Below are 13926 nucleotides of genomic sequence, written 5' to 3'. Positions count from 1 at the left end.
AATTTCCTTTAGGTTTTCTTCCTGTTGCAACTGTTCAGCAGTAGAATCAACTGCAAAGCTGTTGTCTGTTAAAACCTGCGAAGATGTGATTAAGTTACTTTTCATAAATATGGTACCAAAAAATTTCACACAAGATCTGACTTTTACTCCTAAAACTTTCTGAGTTTTAAAAGCCTTATTTTTAAAGCACATTTTTAAATACATTCCTTCACAAGCAGTGCATTCATTATCATATAAAAGCATAAATAATACACTTTAAAAAAGATTTTCTTAAAGAGCACAACTGTGCTAAACGTCTCAAATGAAATGTTTACATGAGATTCCAATTCAGTCCTCAGAAGTTTACCTGTCTGGTTCTTCCAGTCACTGTTGAAGAACAGAAGAACGAATTGAATAGTTCTAGTATTCTACTTTTAGCCTCCAAATAGTATTTTCTTACCCCACTGACACTCAGATGGCTAAGATTACTTATTATGCTATAGGTGTGTTATTTACTTTCAAATGCAATTTTCAACCCATATATCTTTATTTGTTCACTTGTTTCCACTATAACAGTGTCAAATACTCTTGCAACTAGCAGCTTCCTGCAGTTTGAGTACCTCATGTGCTAGAAAAAGGATGTGCCCATCTGAAAATGACGCTTTGTCTTTCATATAAAGCTGTTGTAATTACAATTAAGCAAAGACATATTTTACTACATTTCATACCCTGTGAAAGACCAGCATATCTCACTTGCCCAGTGGAAAGCTAGGGATGTAGAGCTTACATCAGTAGAGCTGATAAATTCCTGCCTCAGAAGACTAATGTTTATCATGGCAAAGTGATGAATAAGTAGACTAAATTTGCTCTGCAATAAAAGTTAGCTTCTAAATCACAAAAGGCATGTGACAATCACCTTTGTGAAATGAAAGAAAATATCTAAGTCCAGGTACTAAATAATAAAACCATCAGGGATTCAAATTACTCTCTTAATAAATAACAGAGCCTGAAACTTTGATCTCTAGGTCACCTGTTAAAATTCAGCTAAATTCAATAGTAAAAGAATATTGCTGTTTAATGACAACTTCCTGAACAAGAAAAAAGAGCATGTCTAAAGGTAAAGAAAGCCCAAGGACAGAGGGAGGCCTTCAGCTGCAAATCCACTGATTCAAAAGCAGATGCTTGTGTTAATGCCAGCCACAACAGATTACTAATTTTTCCCCTGCCCTAATGGAAAAAACTACTAGCATATCATATTTGAGTGAGCTGGGAAGTTTTTCTCTTGAAGCATGTTAAGCTATCTCTGCTCTTCACAGTGATGCATCCATAAGGAAGGAGCTTCCCCACACACAAAATTCTGTCTGCCTGAGCCACTGAACAGCACAGGCTATCAGTGCCCAGCATGAACATTCCAGAGTGCATGGGCACTGCCAGACCAGCCTGTGGATACTCTATTACCTGTTCACAGGGTTAAAAATTCCTTGCAAAGCTGAAAGGCAAAGGATGGTCAGGACTACAGGATGCATCTCCAGTAAGGGATGGATGTAAATCATTGCGGGTAGAAAAAGATCACTTATCAGCACTACAGTCAAGAAAACTGATCATGGACAGCAGCTCAGTGCATGTCACCACTGCTTTTGAACCAACACTGTGACAGGAACCTTTCAGAGTGCAATTCAGTTTCTTTTCATTAATGTAGTGACTGGAAACTGCATACATGTCCTAATGTTTTACTCAGTGCTTGTGAGGGGACTGTAGGACAGAAAAGCCTGTTTTCACTAATAGTTCGTGCTTCATGAGCAAGGATACAGACAAGCACATACTGCTGTCAGGCAAGAGTGGTCTTTCTCTTGATATTACATACCAGCTAAATCACTTGACTGCTTCCCCATCCAATTCAAAAAATAAAATCTCCAGAGTTTTCCTACACCTCTGGAAGAAACTACTGGTGCTTGTCTGCTGCTCCTGGGCAATGATTCAATGATTACTCTATAAGCTCCAGGAATTTTCTCTGTTGCAGATGGAGAGAGATCATCTCTTTCAGAAAAGATTCAGAACAAAAGCTCAAAGCTATACTTTATTAAATCTGAAAGGGCTTGTCTTTTTCCACTGACTACACAGGAGTCCATGGAAATGACACTTACCAGAGTAAGGGTAGCCTTCCTCCAGAGTTCACCCTTTCCCCATGACTTTGTCTATCTTTACAAGGAGCCAGAAAAGGAAAGAGAAAACTTGACTTCAATTTATGTTCCTTTGTAGGTGTTTGCTATAATATTTATCAGCAACAAATTACGTTAACATATACTTACTGGACTATTTAGTGTCTTAACCTCCTAATTCATGAGCAAGAAGAATGAAAAATTACAGCAGAAGAAAAGAGGCATCAGCTGATTCTAATGTCCATATTAAAAAGTATAATATCACCTTAGGAGATAAATTTTTCTAAGACATCAAGACCATTAATGGAATTAAGAGTTCTATACCAATTGTTTATATTTAATATAAAAATGGCTTATAGCTATTTTTTATTATGGAATACTGTAGAATACTTTCTGTTAGCTAGATGTGACTGCATCCAACACTCACTGAAGTTTCTCGGTAACTTTTTAATGCATTTTAGTCAAATGAGGAAAACAATTAATGTAAAAGAAAGAGTGGAACAGTGCTCCTGTCTACCAATATACCTGGGCACAAGGAAGAAGCTGGAAATTTAGTGGGAGCACAGGACTTGGTTAAAGAACACTCAGAAGACATTCAAACATAAACTTTCCTCTTCTTGGTTTGTTTCTTCACTTATCAACATTATTTCTGTCCTATGTTGCACTACATTCTGAAAATTCATCTTCGTCAAGCCCAAGCAGATGTACACCACTCTGACTCAGTCCTTGAGCCTAAGTGAAACTGAAACAAATTTTAACAGTCCACAGAGCACTAGGGGTTGACCTCAAAAACCCTTTTGATTACTATAATCAACCTGAGTACAACTGATTGTAGGACTTGACTTATGTTTACAAACGCCTGAGTTCTGCACCCAGAAAAGAAAAAAAAACCCACAAAACAAAACAAAACAAAAAAGCAGCAAGCATTTTTGTTGGTTTATTCGTTGTCTCATTGAAGTTTTATGCATTTCAATGCACACAGTGGAGTTTTCAGCCATAGAATCATGGAATTAATGCTTTGTGTTAGAAGGGATCTTAAAAGATCACCCATCTAGTTCCAGCCCATCTGCCATGGGTAGGGACACCTTGCAGCAGACCAGGATGTTCAAAGCTCCACCCACCTGGCCCAACTGCAGCTGGAGAGAAGTGTAAGCATGTGTGAGAGCAAGAGCCTTGCAGACACCAAACTCAGTGAAGAAGGAGGTGCTGCAGGCTCTGCAGGAGCAGAGATTCCCCTGCAGCCCCTGGTGCAGTCTATGGTCAGGCAGCTGTGTCCCTGCAGCCCAGGGAGGTCCATGGGGAGCCAGGATCCACCTGCAGCCCATGGAAGACCCACCCTGGAAGATGTGAATGCCCCAAGGAGGCTGCAACCCCATGGGAAGCCCTGGATCCAGGAGAGTTTTGGCAGGAGCTATGGGCCTGTGGAAAGGAGTGCCTGTGCTGGATAAGGCTTCTGGCAGGACTTGTGACCCCATGGGGGACCCAGACCAGAGAAGTCTGTACCTGAAGGGTTGCACTCCATGGAAGGAACACGTGCTGGAGCAGTCTGTGAAGAACTGCAGCCTGTGGGAAGGACTCACATTGAAGAAATTCACAGATTACTGTCTCACATGAGAGGAATATCACACTGGACCAGCTGAAGTGTGTGAGGAGTTTTCCCACTGAGGAGAAAGGGGTGTGAAAAAGGTGTGATGAACTGACTGCAACCTGCCTTCTCCATCCTCCTGCACACCAGAATTCTCTAGGCAGAGAATTCAGGACAAAAGTTTGGCCTGAGAAGAAAGGAGGGGTGGGGGGAAGGTGTTTTTAAAATTTGGTTTTATTTCTCACTATGCTACTCTGATCTGACTGATAATAATTTCAATTGATTTCCCCAAGCCGAGTCTCTTTAGCCCACGATGGTAACTGGTGAGTGATCTCCCGCTGTTCTTATCTCAACTCAGAAGTCTTTCATCATATTCTTTCTCCCCTGTCTAGCTAAGGAGAACAGCAACAGAGCAGCTGTGGTGGATACCTAGCACCCAGACAGGGTCACTCCAACACAATGTATGATTTTATTACTATTGTAAAAGCATCTGGCTGGTATTTTTTAATTTTAAAGCTGGTTGCTTCCCAGATTCCCAAATGCTTAGACTCTCTTTGCTCTATTTCTCCATTTCAATGACAAGCAGCTCAGATTAAATCTCCACAGCTAAAAATTGAAGGAGCAAAGGATAAGGAGCACTAGACAGGCCTGACACAGGACACAACTCAGCAACTTCTATTTATGGATCCACTCTCCACAGCCACCCATCCTGTTTTGGGAAGGACAGTAGAGTAACTCACTTTATCTTAATGCATTAGCCTAAAGCAACCCATTCACATTTCCTTGTTCTTAGTTATATATGTCTGCTTTATTTATGTGTTGAGGCATTCATCTCAGTATTTGAGTCACTGCATTAACCATTCACAAGCCACAGACCAGCATGGTAGAAACACTGCTGCCCTGGTGGCTTAACCTCCAGCAATGCTGATAAACAGATTCAACTGCAGGGAACAACTCTGCTCCTGTGTAGAATTTGTTAGTCAAGGGTTCAGAGCACATAGATTGTTTCTACATCCCAGTAAGAAATACAATTGACTAAAATAGGACAGAATTAGGTAGTGTCTAACAGGAGCAACAGTCACAAAATTGGCTCTAAGGGAGACCAAACCTGTAACTTTGAAAGGCTTACACCATTTCTGCATTTTCCCTGGTTACTATGCACCATCGTGGTCAAACCTGGATGCTCACAGGTCAGTAAGGCTAAGAAATGCTGGTGTGTAGAGGACATGAGGGATAGCTGGCTTAAGGTCTCCTTCTTGCTTCTGGCTAGTGCAAACAACAGCTATAAAGACATCTTGTCCAACTATGTGTTGTTACTCTAGCTGACAATTAATAATGTCATGTGACAGCATCTGGTTTCCTGACATGGTGCCTCAGGAATAGATTTTTGTTCCCAAAAGTCTGCTTTGTGTTTATTCCCTATTTTTGTTCCATACAAACACATCCCTAAGAACTCTCTGCTGTAATTTTTCCAGCAGTCCATTTACCACATGGTCCATATTCCATGGACAAATCACCATATTTGTGTTGTTGATCTTGAATTATGGTCTGTCAGGCCTCTAGTTTCCGCTAGAAAGAAGAAATTGACAGAAGAAAATGACTGGACCAATGACCCTTGCAGAATATATTGCAGAATATACCAATAGAGCCATCTCCAGGCTGGGGGGAGGTGTTTTCCTCTGTGCGGGTTGCAAAAGGATGGGATAGTGTCCATTGTCCTTCAGGACAACTGCATGTAGGGACACACTGTAGGTAAGCCTGTAGCCTGAGTGTTGCACCAGCCCACATTCCTAATCTCCCACTTTTGTGGTGAGATGCTGATGGGCAACGGACTTACATGAAGCTATTGCCTGACTGTGAGACCAGAGGATGGCTACGTGCGGCACAAACACATCAGCGATGGAGTGAACAGCCAGAGGTGCAAAAAACCTTGTTGGCAAAGGTGAGGTTGCTGAAGTGCCTTGTGGAGGCCCCTCCACAGCCCCAGTTGGACTCTTATTAGGACAGGACTGGTGAGAGGCCAAGTCAGCACTGGCCTTCCCCACTGCAACCATCCTTTTCAAAAACTGAACAAAACAGCATAGTGCTGGTCCTTCTCAGCAAAACACTTAACTATTAATTTTTCTGTGCACCTGAGTTCTGCACTATCAAATGTCACTATGAACTGAAACAGAGGAGGAAATGTGAGGCAACACAAGACAGAAAATCTTTCTTTGAAGAGATATGGTGAGATTGTAATAAAAGACATCATGACACCAAACCACTTCTGATAAAGATTTTTAAAGACCACTCTTTTTTTCAAAAGCACTCTGTTCCAGCTCTCACAGAGGCGAAGGACAGGTCATGCCAGCCCAAACCATTAGAGAAATATGATTTTACCCTGCTGCTAGCTTGGATGCATTTATTCTTTCTTCCACTGCAACTAGAGAAAAGAATGAATTGCTCGCAGATGCTTACATGCGATGTGGAAAACCTCGTTGTCCATCAGGAAACACTCCTCACTGGTAAAGAAAAAAAATTCTAATTTTAAAGATCTGTTTTTCAGAGCAATTTTCAAATCAGTGTCTCCCTGATACAGCTCAACAATAAGGTGTACACCTATGAAAATTAATTGCCTCTATGCTAACCCATGGGGGGAAAAGGTGGAACAAGGTAAACCTGTATTAAATGGGTGATTCTAGGAGCATGACAACCTTACCCAGATGCCTCATGCTGTTCTGTTTGGAATTTGTCCTCTGTGTTCATGTACATATGTTAACAATGAACTAATTTTGCTGTCTCTCGTCTGTTGATTTGAATATATAAGGGGAAAGAAGAGCCAAATTATTTTCATTTGAGCAAAACAGCTAGTGTCAATAATGAGTCAAAAATAAGGAACAGACCATCCATATTATTCAAATGTAGCCAGTCACTGGTTAACTTGAGAAAATAGCAGATATTACCTCTTATGGTAGATATAGTATATAAATAGATTGTTGTTAATTCACTGTTAGACTGGTACTTTCCACATTTGCAACTCTGCCAATGGCAGAGTCCTACCCTGCTTGCAGGGACATTAAAAGAATAGCTTGTATAAAAGAGAACTAGAGAAACATTGAGAGACATGAAACATTGAGAGACATTGAGAGACAAAAATCTCAGAGGACCCTCTACCACTTGTCCTTCTCTTTGTAGATTTGACTCACATACAAACATTTACCCTTTTCTCAATATATGCATGTAGACCTTCATGCCACATATACCAGTCTGAAAGTCAAAAATACATTATTCAGTCTTCTGCATGTCTTTTGAGAGAGCTGGATTTCCTTAAAAAATATTTGCTTCTGACTCAATAATTAACTTCCCTTTTCATCCTTAAATATTTTCCTGTCTCTCATCTTAAATTGAAATCTGCCTGTTGGAAAGCTACTTCAGTCTTGTCAGTCTTGTGTTTGGGATCTCACACTGCCTGGTGCTTTTGAGGGACATAATGCACTCAAAGATGCCCTGTATTCAGCAAAGCATTATACACTGCAAGCTCAGGGTTGCAGCAAAGAACCAGACCATCAGATGACATTGAAGCTCTACAGCTGTCAATAAAGCAGAAGGCTCAGGGAAAACTGGACATACAGGGGAGGAGAGAAAATAGACCTGTGTTTCAGGAACACAGCCAAAAAAGTGAAGTAAACCACAACTGGCCTAGGATACATTGTCTGTGGTATACTACAAATCCTTGGATAAGTAACTGAGCATTGAAAATGAGGAAGAATGTAATTTCTAAGGAAAACAAAGCTAGACTTTGCACCCCAAAACAATATTTCACCAAAGGATATCAAAGTAAACTCCATACATTAGGTGTCACTGTGAAATAGATTAGCTCTTACTTTACAGCTGAGGAATCTAAGGTTCACCATCACACAGGCGAAAAATGGCAAAACTATTTTTCTTATCAAGGTTTTCAGTAAGATATTGGTCTAGACAAACAGCAAGAGCAAAGGTCAGATTATCACCGATCTTTTTTTTCCTGCATCATTTAGCCCAAGCGGTAAATCAAACAAAGGCATTTCAGCAGGATAAGGGATCAGATCTGAACCCAGGCTGAAGCTCCTGGATTTCATTTAGAGAAGACAAATAATTCACAACTGTGTAAGATCAGAGCAGTCACGTGTGCCCTGTGCGCACATGCACCATCTGCCAGTTTGCAGCTGACAGCCACTGCTTGGGGAGGGATTTTGCAAAGAAAAAATTCATACAGCCCATCAGGTGGTAGCTGGACACTTCTGACGCAATATCTGTATGTGTCAAGGTGAGTCAGAACACACATGGCACAGACAGGAAAGCAAAAAAATATTAACCCTTTGTCACGGAAAGGCTCCTGTGGCTTGGAGTAAGAGAATCCACCACGGGCTGATGGAGCTGGCCACGCTTTTATGCAAAAGCCTGTGGAAAAAAAAGTGTCATAATTACAAGCACTGGAAAAAGTGCACCACTGTATTCCAGATGATGAACCCAGTAAGCAGTGGAATGTTTTCAATAGGAAAGGTTAACTGAAAAAAGAAATCTAAATATTGCTTATAACGCCAAATCCATAACAGATTTACAGAAAGAGAAAGAACCTTTAAAATAGAGTCAAAAATTAAGTATATTCATAGTAATGCTGCAGTCAGTAAACCATATCTGTACTTCTATTAAAAGGTGCTGTTGAGCAGAATTAACTCATCTGGTTAGGGAAATACATTGGGAGGAGAGGCACAAGGACACGACTTAAACTATTACATGAAGGCAATTTACATAATCCATGCATCATCACACGTGTTCAGGGTTAAAAAAGCTCACAAACATTGGTTTTTATTAAATAGCCAGGGAGACATTGAATAGGGAATTAAAATTCTGTGCTAATTAAACACTGGTAGTATTTAAAAAATAAATGAGTAATTTTCAGTGTCCTTTGTTTTTAAGATTTCTTGTTGATACTTTTAGTCATCTATTCTAGCATATTTTTACTCCTTAGAAGATTTATCAGGTTAGAAATCTCTGCTCTAACCACTTTTCCTTGAGGCTACACACTAACAGAGCCAGATCTGTTTTTCAGCCAAGACATACAGTTATTCCAATCAACTGGCTGCTAAACAGCTGTTAAATGGCTACAAAAGCCAGCTCCAGTGGCCATATCTTGTTTTCAGCCAACACATCTCCCCCCCCGCCGGTTCAGGAAAATGAAACCACCTTGGAAAGGACAGGAAGGCTGTTTTCCAAGGGCCGTCTTAAAAAAATTTGCGATCTTATTTTGATTTAATCTTGTCAGAATCTACTAAACCCATACATATAAATGTGATATACAAACTTAATGACAGTGAAAAAAGAGCTGCTGGGAGTTTCTTTAGTTGCTACAGTCATGGTTCTGGCACAAGACATTTTAGTGCTATTGGAGATAATTAAGTCCAAATGAAACCACAGCAGTAAACCACTTTCAGTCACTCACAATCCACTAAGATTTGTCCCTTAAATATATGCCCAATCTGGTGGCCTTTTACCTTTCCTAGGGATTGTAGGTACGAAATAGGAGGCAGGAAGGAAAAGAACAGCAATCTCACTCTAGATAACAGCAGTCTCTTCACTTCTGAAGGAGAAATGAAGAGAATATGTACCTGTAATGACTTTTAATCCCTTAAAGATATAAGGTCCAGATGGAAATTCATGAGATGTCCCCAAACAACTTCATCCTTAATTGCTATGCAAATAATTACACAAAATTCTGGATCTTACATGCTAAAATGCCATAAGAGCTAGCTTCCATTTCTTAGTTCCATGGCTAAAATTTTCTTTAAGGACGTGAACATCAATAAATTCTTGAAAAGAAGGATAAAGTTTGTAGTTCTTTTTCTTTCCATTACTTTTATATTTACCTCTATATTCCTCTCCCTTGCACACTGAGAACCAGACCATGTCTGCTTGCTTTGAGGGAGTGAAAAAGTCTCTCGCTGAAACAATTATAAAAGGATAAAAAGCCAGAACCAAAGTGAGATATTCTCAAAGATGCCATCTGAGGCTGAGTATGATATACTTTAAGCTACTGCTGAATACAATACTGGAAGCAGCCACAGTTCAAATTCTAGATTCAGGTTTCTTGCAATGTTAAAGACAATGATTTTAATCTTTGATGTTGTAATAGAACAAGAGTCAATTTTTTTTTTTTTCAGACAGGATTTCTTGCAGTTCATTTTCTGTGCCTTCTGAAATCTTGGGGAGAAGAGAAAGGGCAAAGCTTTTCTGCCCTTAGCTGGATGCTTACTTGAGTGCTTCCAGCAAAGCCTCCCAACAAACACTGAAAGCTGCATGCACTACAGAGATTTCTTTCAGAGAAATGAATGATCCTCTCCCTCAGGTAGGGGTGGAAGATATTTCCAATTATACTGGTAGAAAAGAGACCTCTCGTAGAATTGACAGCCATGCCAGGAAAGAGTTGAAAAAGTGTTTATGAAGGTTTGTGAGCCTACAGTTTCATGTTCCTGATACATTTATTTCTACAGTATTTATAAAGTTTAGTTGGTTAGCCACAATCATCTCATGTGTTAGGCTAGAGGAAATGTTTGAGAAAGGATGTGAGAAAATTTAATTTTCTTTCTTGTGTTTTTCATCATCAAATAGGAGACCAATCTTCAACACCTATCTCACTGGGAAGGGGATAATCTGGTGCCTTCCATCTCTCAGACTAGTGTCCTAGCTCTTTAGGCTGTAGGCTCCTCTGGGAGTGGAGCAGTCTTACTTCAGGGTTGTTAAGCAATGCCCAGTGGAAAACCTTTCTCCTCTTTGCCTTCAAAGTCCTGCACTTGTCTCTGAGCCATAGCACTACTTCAAAATGAATGGTGGTGGGGGATGTACATGTTCCACTCCAAAAGAGGATAATTTGAATCCCCCAAGACTACAAAATATGTCAAGCACAGATCTCCAACTCCTGGTCAACACTTCTGTCTTCTGAGAAGTGGTCAACACTTCTCTCTTCTGAGCTCTTAAAGAAAAGCATCGGGCAGTCCTGTATTCGCAAAACACTGAAGATTGAACAAAGTTTTTGTGTCAGTGAATCACACTTTCCTCACAGACCGAATTCAAAACTGCAGCCAGCTGCCAAAATCAGATAGATAGAGAGTATTTCATTCACATCTGGTCCTCAAATGGTCGAAGCCTCCTTCCAAACAGCTCACTGGGTGTTATGAATCCAGCCTGTGTGCCTTGGTAACCCTAAGTCTGTGCCACGTTACTTAATCTATGAAGAGCTGGATGTCTAAATTGAGTTTATGAGTCACATTCCCAAAGGCAAACATATTAAAAGCATCTCTGAATGCTGTGTAAAAGTGTTGCATTTCAAAAGAAAGCTGTCAATGTGTTTTTACAGTAATCTAAACTAGAACATAACACTGGCAATCCCTTGCAAGGGAGTGGCATTGTTACAAACTCACTATCCAAGAAGATGTATCAGTAGGTATCTCTGCCTCAGCTGAATGGGCTCAAAAGTGGGACAACTGTTAATTCTCTTCTTATCTGTGGCATGTATCTTTCAGACCAAGCTGGCTAATTCCTTATCACTAGTATCACTAGACAAGATCTAAAGCTGGAACCATGACAAATTAGGTATAAGTAGATTTAAAAAAAAAAAAAAAAAAAAAATAATAATAATAAGAGAAGAAAATATTATGATAAAGGTTTGGGTTTTTTTCCAGGCCTTTCAGTCAATGTGCAACAAATTTCCCCATTCCGAACATTTATTACAGAAAAAAGTCTTGTTCCTTATTATGCAAATCTCCCTCTGACCATCTCTCATGTATCAGTTCTACCTTTCTATAAATGCTTGACCTGTGCAAGTTTGCTGGAAAATTATTCCTGATTCTGCAGCTGAATCCACGAAAGCAGTATTTCCCTCCACAGGAGGGATACATTCCAGTGTTTTGTTGGTATTACCAAAATAGGTAGGACCCAGGACAGAAAAACAACTGCCCAGAGACTTGTTTTTTTCCCATTTTACCTGATGTCATCCAGGAAGTAATGCAGCTTGTCTAGCAAAAAATACCCAGGCCAAAGTAGCAGGCAGTTCAATATCCACTAGGTGGATGTGCTGACAGAGTTGTATGCAAAGTGGCTTTCCCAATTGAAGTCCTGGTGCAGGCAGGTGGGCTTTCCACTGCTGTTTCTAGATTAATGCAAACACCAAGCTTCTCTTGTTTGTATTTTTTTTTTTATATTTTTGAACACCATTTAAGTGTCTATGAACATGATTTAACTCTACAGCTGAACTGCCTGTTGGACACAGGCAGTTGAAAATGAGCATTGTACAGCCCTTCATTTTGCCACTTGGAATCAAAGGTATTTTACTCTGAGCTACTCCTTGTATTTTCATGGTCCTTGGAATACCTTGTGCCTGAAGTAAATTAGTGACAAAAAACCCGAGGAACTTGTATATCAGGGTTGGGTTGAAGCAGTTCTTTTGTCTTTCAGTCTCTATTGCCCTCACGTAGTGAACAGCTCTGTATGCCAGTAACTTTACATGCTTCAACAGTCCCACTGAATAGTTCCCACATGACCTTACTGGTAACTGTAACATTAAGTGCTAACAACAGGAATACTCTGCATACAAAATTTTGCATCCTGCTCAGACAAGGAGGAATGATCATCTCATCACAAAGGCTTGAGAATTTCACAATTTCCATCTTTGCATAGAAAATCCTCGTTGTTGCTTCCCTCATGCTCAGGATGTCCCAAAGACAGCAATGAGCATGGCAGTGAAACTCCTGGCATTAGTCCACACTTGGCCCCTAGTACAGAGGATGAACACCAAAAGAAGGCAAAAGGATGATGGATCTCTCATTTTAGGAGACACAGGAGCAGAACCCCATGTGACAGTATTCTCTACTCCTGCATCCGTTCATAAAGTGCTATAGAAATACGGCAACCTAAGGAATGACTTCAGAATACTGAAGGACGGCATTTCTTCCAGCAATAACTTCTGCCTCCAAATATTATCATATAAGTAGTGATGAGTTTTGAGGGCAATTCGTGAGAAATATTGCACTCCCACATACACAGTGACTGAAGCAGAATATGCTCGTTGAAGCTGAGAGTGGTATTTCACCATTTAGGAAGCTTTTCCATTAGTCAACTGTCTTTCAACAGCTAAGCCCCATATTTGCTACCTTAAATGTTGCTAAAAAAAAAAAGCAAACCAAAAAACACAAAATCACCATGGATTCTTATCTCCTTTTCCAAGCAGTCTGATTTCTTCAACCCTAAACAATTTTGTCTTGGCACAGCTAATAGGCTACGTTAAACATTTCTGGGAAATGTGTGTCAAAGTCAGAGTGCTTATTGTTTGGTTTGAGCAATAGTTTCACATCTAAATGTGGGAAAATCCAACTCAGGAAAAAATGAGATTTAAAAGAAACCAGAATAAAAATGAAATTGAATTACTGATCTCACTGAATATGAAGTTGGGCCCCTGATCCTTCAGTTTCATGTATAATCCTGAAATTTTACAGAAGGATTTTCTTATATACTTCGGGGAGTTTTGCAGGACTCACTCCATCATTTCTATATAACTCTATATAACTGTCTTCTCTGAACCTGTTTTTAATTAATCTGTTACATATTCTAACTTCTAAAGAAAGGGATTTGGAAAAGCACTGGGCAGCAGCCTTGCTTTATTCCTATTAAGTCAATGGTAAAACTCCCCTTAATTCCACTGGGAGCAGAATTAGATCCATGCCATGCCCATTTTCAAAATCATGTCTTTAAGGCTTACACAATGTCTTCTCCCTGCCCTTGCTTAAGGCATAGACTTCCCTCTACCGTTGTTTTTTTTGTTGGTTTTTTTTTTTTTTTTCATTCTTTGCAAAATAAAGCCATGCAAATACGCAAACAAACCAACCTCAGCATCCTAACTTCTGGGACCAACATATCTCACTGTTTTCTTTCTGACTGTGTGGTTAACCTTTTGGGGGAAATGTTTAAGATTACAGTGCTGAACTGCTGTGAAACTCTAGGTGGACTCTGAGTATGTTCCAAAAGAGTTGGAGACAAACCCCTGGATGTTGGCTGGGTTCCCTTTTTCTTCAAAGTGACACAAGATAACATTTTATTCTTCTCACATGCCTCTGTTTATTGCATTGCTCTGTCACACGGGCAAAAATAATAAACCGGTATCTTTTTTTTTTTTTTTTTTTTTTTTTTTTTATT

The sequence above is a fragment of the Pyrgilauda ruficollis genome, unplaced genomic scaffold (genome assembly GCF_017590135.1).
Source record: "Pyrgilauda ruficollis isolate IOZ18807 unplaced genomic scaffold, ASM1759013v1 scaffold24, whole genome shotgun sequence".
Lineage (NCBI taxonomy): Eukaryota > Metazoa > Chordata > Aves > Passeriformes > Passeridae > Pyrgilauda > Pyrgilauda ruficollis.
Note: the sequence above shows the minus strand (reverse complement) of the source record.